This window comes from Mustela lutreola, chromosome 8, assembly GCF_030435805.1.
Source record: "Mustela lutreola isolate mMusLut2 chromosome 8, mMusLut2.pri, whole genome shotgun sequence".
NCBI classification, from domain to species: Eukaryota; Metazoa; Chordata; class Mammalia; order Carnivora; family Mustelidae; genus Mustela; species Mustela lutreola.
In genome coordinates this window covers 58,177,990-58,186,501 of record NC_081297.1, presented here as the reverse complement: position 1 = coordinate 58,186,501, position 8,512 = coordinate 58,177,990, and the positions used below count along the sequence as shown (strand labels likewise).

The 8,512-nt window shown below is 36.4% G+C and overlaps 1 pseudogene; it reads left to right on the top strand.

Moving 5' to 3' along the window:
- Window positions 1–7,163: 7,163 nt before the first annotated feature.
- Window positions 7,164–8,089, top strand: LOC131837997 (olfactory receptor 6C2-like; annotated as a pseudogene).
- Window positions 8,090–8,512: the final 423 nt, after the last annotated feature.

The window sequence follows — 8,512 nt, the reverse complement described above, 5'->3', positions numbered from 1 at the left end:
GGATCCATGAATAAATTTTATCTCTCCATTCACTTAGGCCTTCTGTAATCCTCGTACAATGATTTATAGTTTGTGCGTGTGTGTGTGTGTGTGTGTGTGTGTGTGTGTGTGTGGTGTTGTTGTTTTATTGTTAAAGATTTTATTTATTTCAATGACAGAAAGAAAGATCACAAGAAGGCAGAGAGGCAGGCAGAGAGAGAGAGGGGGAAGCAGGCTCCCCGTTGAGCAGAGAGCCCGATGTGGGGCTTGATCCCAGGACACTGAGATCATGACCCGGGCCAAAGGCAGAGGCTTAACCTTCTGAGCCACCCAGGTGCCCCTGATTTATAGTTTTAAGCTTTCAAAAACCACACAACTTTTGTTAGATTTATCCTAATTCATGGTTTTATGTAAACTGTACTTTTTTTTAACATCTTTATAATTTATTTTCTAAAGCTAAGTAAATACAGTTTTTTTAATTTATTTTTTGTTTTCAGCATAACAGTATTCATTATTTTTGCACCACACCCAGTGCTCCATGCAATCCATGCCCTCCCTAATACCCACCATCTGGTACCCTGACCTCCCACCCCCCGCCCCTTCAAAACCCTCAGATTGTTTTTCAGAGTCCATAGTCTCTCATGGTTCACCTCCCCTTCCAATTTCCCCCAACTCCCTTCTCCTCTCTATCTCCCCATGTCCTCCATGTTATTTGTTATGCTCCACAAATAGGTGAAACCATATGATAATTGACTCTCTCTGCTTGACTTATTTCACTCAGCATCATCTCTTCCATTCCCGTCCATGTTGCTACAAAAGTTGGGTATTCAACCTTTCTGATGGAGGCATAATACTCCATAGTGTATATGGACCACATCTTCCTTATCCATTCATCCGTTGAAAGGCATCTTGGTTCTTTCCACAGTTTGGCAGCAGTAGCCATTGCTGCTATAAACATTGGGATACAGATGGCCCTTCTTTTCACTACATCTATATCTTTGGAGTAAATACCCAGTAGTGCAATTGCAGGGTCATAGGGAAGTTCTATTTTTAATTTCTTGAGGAATCTCCACACTGCTCTCCAAAGTGGCTGCACCAACCTCCATTCCCACCAACAGTGTAAGAGGGTTCCCGTTTCTCCACATCCCCTCCAACACATGTTGTTTCCTGTCTTGCTAATTTTGGCCATTCTAACTGGTGTAAGGTGATATCTCAATATGGTTTTAATTTGAATTTCCCTGAGGGCTAGTGATGATGAACATGTTTTCATGTGTCTGATAGCCATTTGTATGTCTTCATTGGAGAAGTGTCTCTTCATATCTTCTGCCCATTTTTTGATATTATTGTCTGTTTTGTGTGTGTTGAGTTTGAGGAGTTCTTTATATATCCTGGATATCAACCTTTTGTCTGTACCGTCATTTTCAAATATCTTCTCCCATTCCGTGGGTTGCCTCTTTGTTTTGTTGACTGTTTCCTTTGTTGTGCAGAAGCTTTTGCTTTTGATGAAGTCCCAAAAGTTCATCTTTGCTTTTGTTTCCTTTGCCTTTGGAAACATATCTTGAAAGAAGTTGCTGTGGCTGACATCGAAGAGATTACTGCCTATGTTCTCCTCTATGATTTTGATGGATTCCTGTCTCACATTTTATTCTTGAATTCTAATCGTCATTGTTAGTATAGAGAAATGCTACTGATGTTTATATATTGACCTTGTGTCTTGCTACTGTGCTAAGCTCATTTATTAGTTGTAGCATTAATTTTAAATTTCCCTTTGACTTTCTATTTGATGATTATGTCATCTGAAAATAAAACTATTTTAGTGCTTCATGTCCAATTCATATGGTTTTTGTGTTTTCCTTCCTTATGTCACTGATCACTATTTTCACTGCAAAAATTCCTCTGCCCATCCCTGACAACTACTGTTCATTTTTTTGTCTCCATAGTTTTGCCTTTTCCAGATTGTCATTTAGGTGGAGTCATGTGGTGTGTAGTCTTTTCAGATTGGCTTCTTTAACTTACCAATATGCATTAAAGGTTTTGTTTTAATTATTAATTGGGTACTCTAGGATCAGCACATCTTTAGGGTTAATACATATTTAACTTATGACAGCTTATGTTCAAATAATGTTACACCATTTCAAATATAGTGTAAGAATCTTATAACAGTATACTTTGATTTTGTCCATTCTGGTTTTTTTTATTTAATTTTACTTATTTATTTGACAGAGCTCACAAGTAGGCAGAGAGGCAGGAAGAGAGAAATAGGAGCGAGCAGGCTCCCTGCTGAGCAGAGAGCCCAATGCGGGGCTCGATCCCAGGACCCAAGATCATGACCCGAGCCCAAGGCAGAGTCTTTAACACACTGAGCCACCCAGGTACCCCTGTCCATTCTGTTTTCCACACATTTTGTGTTATTGTTGTAACACATTTTCTTGTACATATGATATAAACCCCAAAAAAATTCTCATTTTAAATGAGCAATTATCTTTAAAGAGAATTTTAAATTAACAAAAAATGTCTTGTATATTTACCCACATACTTATCAGCACTGGGTTGCTTCATTTTGAGTCTGTAGATACAAATTGATTACAATGTGCCTTGGTGGAGTTTTCTTTATGCTTCTTCTGCTTAGTGTTCATTGACATTCTTGGTTAGGGTTTTATAGTTTTCATAAAATTCGGAAATTTTTCAGCCATTTTTTTTCTTTAAACATTTTTCTGCCCTTAATCCAATCCCCCACGGACTCCAATTACACGTGTTTTAGGTCACTCAAAGTTGTCACACAGCTCACTGATGATCTTTTCTAAAAATTCTTTTTTCTCTCTGTTTCATTTTGGATAACTTCTATTTGTATGCCTTCAAGATTACCAGTATTTTCTTCTGCAAGGTATAGTCTGTTTAAACCCATCCAGTATAGTTTTTTTATTTCACACGCTATAGTTTTCATCTCTTAAGTTTGGTTTGGTTCTTGCTTTTACTTAATTTTTTGAATGTCTGGAGTGAAATTATAATAGCTGTTTCAATATTCTTGTTTGCCAGTTCTAACGTGTGTCTGTTAGGGTCACTTTCAACTGACTAATTTATTTCTTCATGTTTTACATATGTAAATTTATATATATATATATATATATATATATAAAATAAAGCATATGTGTGTATTTTATACACATATTTATACACATATTTACATAATGTATATTATACGCATATACACATATTTTGCTTCTTTGCATGTATGATAACTGTTATTGAATTCTGGACATTTTGAGTTTTACCTTGTTGGGTCCTCAATATTTTTGTGTTTCTATAAATATTCTTGAGGTTTGTTCTATGATACAATTAAGTTATTTAGAAACAGTTCAATCCTTTTGGGTCAATCATTGGAATACAGTCAATCCTAGAGAGTGACTGCAAATGGGAAAGACTTCAGGTGTAATTATTATTGTTGAAGACTATCTACTAGAGCCCCTAACTCAGAAATAAGGCAGCCCTGGGCATTTATTTATCTAGTTCCCTAAAGAAGTTACTTGACAGATAGGATCACCCAAGAAGAGGTCAGACATTTTCTCAAAAGATAATGAGAGAAATAAATCAGTCAAATAAATAGTTGAGATTGTTATGTTTTATAGCACTCAGGAGCTGAGTTTCTGTAGTCAGACTGCTCAGATTCATATCCCTGTTTCACAACATCCTAAGTCAATGACCTCAGGCACCATTCTTAATATTTCTGGACTCAGTTTCCTCAATTGTGAAATGAATATTAAATAACAGCCAGTCTTAGGGAGTTGCTTCGAGAATTAAAGGAGTTCATCTAGGGATTTAACATTGTATCTGACATTTAATAACTGCCTTAAAAATGTTACCTATGATCATTAACATCCTGGAAAGTTTTGTGAATTAAGTTGAATACAACCAAATGGGATTCTTTGTCCTACTATCTCCCACGAAAACCTATTCTTATCCCAGGAAATTACTCATTAGAATGTGTTCTTCGATTTAAAAAAGAAATGTCTGTGATGAATAACATAAATGTGATTATCACCCTCTAAGATCCTGAGTGAATGTATTTTCCAGATCTCCTACAGCACTGATGGGAAGCTTACCCAGAAGTAATACAGAGACTAAGAGAAGAGTTCAAACAGACCGGGTGTCTTTAAAAGACAAAGAAATGCAGTAGGAATGGCAAACTTCCTAAAGGACAAGTGGAAACCAAGAAAACCAAGAAAAAATTCCTAAAACTCTCTCCTAACTTGGCAGAGTGGGAGGAAAAGCATGGAATTAGGATTTAGGAAATGTGAATTCTTCCTTATACTTTGTTCCTAACAAGCTTACTGACAGGTAACCCTCTGATTTCCATCTTCAAAACTAGGAGATTGGCTAAAATAATCTACTAAGCTTTCTTTTTCCATTTATATAGTTCTCTTAAGTCCTGATCATTTTATTCATAGTAACCTGAAACCCATTTGGCTAATATTTGCTTCTTTTTTGTTCATTTCTTGTTTGTTTCTTTTTTGAGAGATAGGGCAACATGTCTAGGGCATAAAAGAGATTTCTTATAAATTAAAAGAAAGAACTGCAAGACAGTATTCTAAAGTAATATAACATGATGAAAGAGAGCCCTAAGACAAACTCAGAAGAGACTATGAAAGAAAGACATGGTTACTGAGCAGATAGGGAAAGAACATCTCAAGGACCAATGTTTGAACTAAGAGATTTGGCAGGGAATCATGTTAGAAAACAAAAAAAGATTCAGAAAGAACAATTTCTATGTTGTATGTAGTTGTTCACCTGTGATGTAAAGACCTATCAACAAATATTACTTTTTTTAGAATGTAAGAGAACCATTAATTTTGTATCTAACTTCAAGGATAGCAGAAAACTTAAAATACATATGAGAAATATAGGGGGAGGAGGCAAATCTCAGAAACGTAAGAAGATATAGAATACATGAACTCCTTCATGTAGGGAGCATGTCCTGGGAGAAGAAATAGAAGAAGCAAACAGATTGTATTTAGTATCTGTCCTGTATGAGGCATGATGCTAACAGCCTAAAAGAATTAGTTTGTTTAATCTTTATTCTAACCTGTGAAAAACATAACGCTTATTATTTTCATTTCACAGACCAGGAAACAACCTATCACTTAACTTCCCAAGGTTTCACAGCCCTTAAATGTTTTACCCAAGTCTCAAGTCCTGATCTATTATTCCAGAGCCCATACTCTTACCCTGTACCACTTACAGTTTACCCAGATGGGCCCTCTCAGAGGAGACCTAAGGATCACATCTCAAATAGTGTCAGCGAAGTTCCTTCAGAAAAAATAGTGTAAAGGGATGAACAAAAATGGAAACCTTACTTCCAGTTTACCCTTTCCATCTACAACTCCCCTCCATACTACTCTTAACCCCAACTAGCTCTTAAAAGATTAATTCTTATTTATTCTTAGGTACAGATAAAATAGCTTACTGTAATTATGGGAGATTTTGATTAAAAGTGACCATCTATCATCCTAATTCCTAAAATTGCCTCAATACATTGAGGTCCTTAAATGAAGATTTAAATTCTAAAATGTAAATAGACAGGTGATGTAAGCTTTAGATTACACTTTAAATATAGTTAGACAAAAAAAAAAAAAAAAAAAAAAAAAAATGCCTGGTCTTATTCTTTCGGTAAAAACTTATTATCTACTATGTACCAGGCAAAGCTCTAGTCCTGGATTTACAGTGCTTTGCAAAATAGTCATGGTCTGTGTTCTCATGGAACTTGTTACTGATTAGGAGATGTAGGTAAAAAGTAAAAGAATCTATAATTACCAATTATAATAAGTACTCTGAGTGAAATAAACAGATCATTTCTTTTCACAGTGTGGGGGATGGAGAGAACATAGATATGATTTCCCAGGAAAGTATCTTTGAAAGGATTATATTTAAGTTGGCACTTGAAAAATAAAATCCAGCCATGACAGAATGCAAGCAGAGCATTTCAAGAAGAGAGATAACATTGCAAAAGCCCTGGGGTGGGAAAAACTTGACATATTCAAGGAACTGAAGAAGACCAATAAAGTGGGATAAACAAGAGATGAATTAGAATTACACAGCCAGAGGAGCCTGGGTGGCTCAGTCAGTTAAGCAGTTGCCTTTGGCTCAGGTCATGATCCCAACGGTCCTGGGATCAAGACTTGCATTTGCTCCCTGCTCAGCAGAAAGCCTGCTTCTCCCTCTCCCTCTGCCTGCAGCTCTATCTACTTGTGCTCTATCCCTCTGTCAAATAAATAAATAAAATCTTTAAAAAAAAAAAAAAAAGAACACAGCCATGAAGTCATAAAGGACCATATAAAACAGAGTAAGTGGTTTGAATTTTATTCCACAGGAAATGGAACCCTATTCAGTGACTTTAAACACAGAAATGGATCTCATACAAAGGTTTTGGGGGTTTTGTTTTGTTTTGCTTTGTTTTTTTTAATAAACTCTACACCCAATATGGAGTTTGAACTCACATTCCCAAGACCAAGAGTCACATGCTCAACTGACTGAGCCAACCAGGTGCCCCTCATATATGGTTTTAAAAGATCACTCTTTTAAAGATCACCAGTTCTATCTTTAAAATGGTCTTGCAAGAGTGTTTTTGTGTAGTTTAGAAAAGGAAAAGAGCAGAAGGGCATGAAGTACTTTAGAGGAGCATATGAATTACCACCATGAGTAACAACCAGAGGCTGAGAGGAGGAAAATTTAACTTCACATACTTAACTATTGTCAGTCCATTTGGCTCATATGCAACCAAGATGACAAGCACAACTTGAGCTACTGTCATGAAATTACAAACCCTGAATATTTTTATGAGAGGATTTTTCTGTTCATTAATGTAAAATAGCCTCATTTGTGGGGTTGTTAAAGAATCCTTTCACTACTGACTTAACACTGCATCAAGATAGTAATAAAAATCTTTAATAAGAGCCTCTCGCTAGTATCCAAAATAATGCTCAACTGTGGGAATCCAGTAGCATTATTGATTATCAATCAACTACCACACCAATAACATTCCTGATTAACATGTGACAAATACAATAAAATTTTGGCTTAGCTAGCATTTTAACCCACTGCTAACATGCTAACAGTCTCTCTCTCTCTCTCTCTAATCTAATTTGTCTCTTATTTTTACACACAGATGAGACCATAGTCAGGAATCAGTGATGAAAAATTACACAGTGATAATAACATTCATCCTGGTGGGACTAACAGATGACCCAAATCTATAGATTTTGCTTTTTATTTTTCTGCTTCTAACTTGTTGATTGTGGTAGGGAATCTGACCATCATCACTCTCACCTTGGTGGATTCCCAACATAAAACACCCATGTATTTTTTCCTCTTGAATTTCTGCATCTTGGAAGTGTCATTTACAATGGTCTGCATTCCTAGATTCCTCTACACAATGGCATCTGGGAACAACACTGCTACCTACAATGCATGTGCCACTCCATTATTTTTTGTTATCATCCCGGGTGTGACTGAATTTTTTTTCCTGAAGGCCATGTCCTATGACCGCTATGTGGCCATCAGCAAAACTTTCCATTACATGACCATCATGTAATGCATCAAATTCCTTATTGGATGTTACATGATTGCTCTAATCATTCACATCCCGCCATTTGACATGGGCTTTGAGCTAGAGTTTTGTGTCTCTAATGTCATTGATCACTTTGGCTGTGATGCTGCTCGCATCCCAAAGATTACCTGCTCAGACAGAGTTTATAGAGTGATTTGTCTTGCTCCTGGCTGTGTTGACACTCATTTCCACCTTGGTGTGTGTAATTCTGTCCTACACATACATCATCAGGACCATTCTCAGATTCCCTTCTGCCCAGCAAAGGAAAAAGGCTTTTTCTACTTGTTCTTCCCATGTAATTGTAATTGTGGTTTCAAACACTTACAGAAGCTGCATCTTTATATCAAACCTCGTGCAAAAGAAGGGGTTGCTATTAATAAGGTGGTGTCAGTTCTTACCACCTCAGTTGCTCCAGTGATGAATCTCTCCATTCATACTCTGAGGAACAGGCAAGTGATACAAGCTTTCAAAGACATGATCAAAAGGGTTGCATCTATCCCAAAGAACTAAAGGACTAGTGAGGACAGAATGACAAATTATAAAAGAATTCCTAATTGTATTTTGTTCATAGTTTTACATATATCACAGCCGCATTCTGTTATACCTGGTGCTTACTATGATACACATATTAAATTTTTAGCTTAATCTATTCCCAGAAATACATGGGAATAAATATGCAGTAAACACTTTAACAATACACCTGTTATTACTTACAGAACCAAGAAATTTAGACGGTATCAATTTACTACCATGTTAGTACTCAGCTACCCTTCTTGCACTGATATGTCCTGACCTTAGTACTGAATTTCCCAGGAACATCAGTGAGGATGATCTATGTCTATGGGAATGGCCATACGATCACTCTACTGGATAAAAACCATTATTCTATCTCTCCCACTTTTCAGGGAGATACAAATATAGGCCAAAACTTTC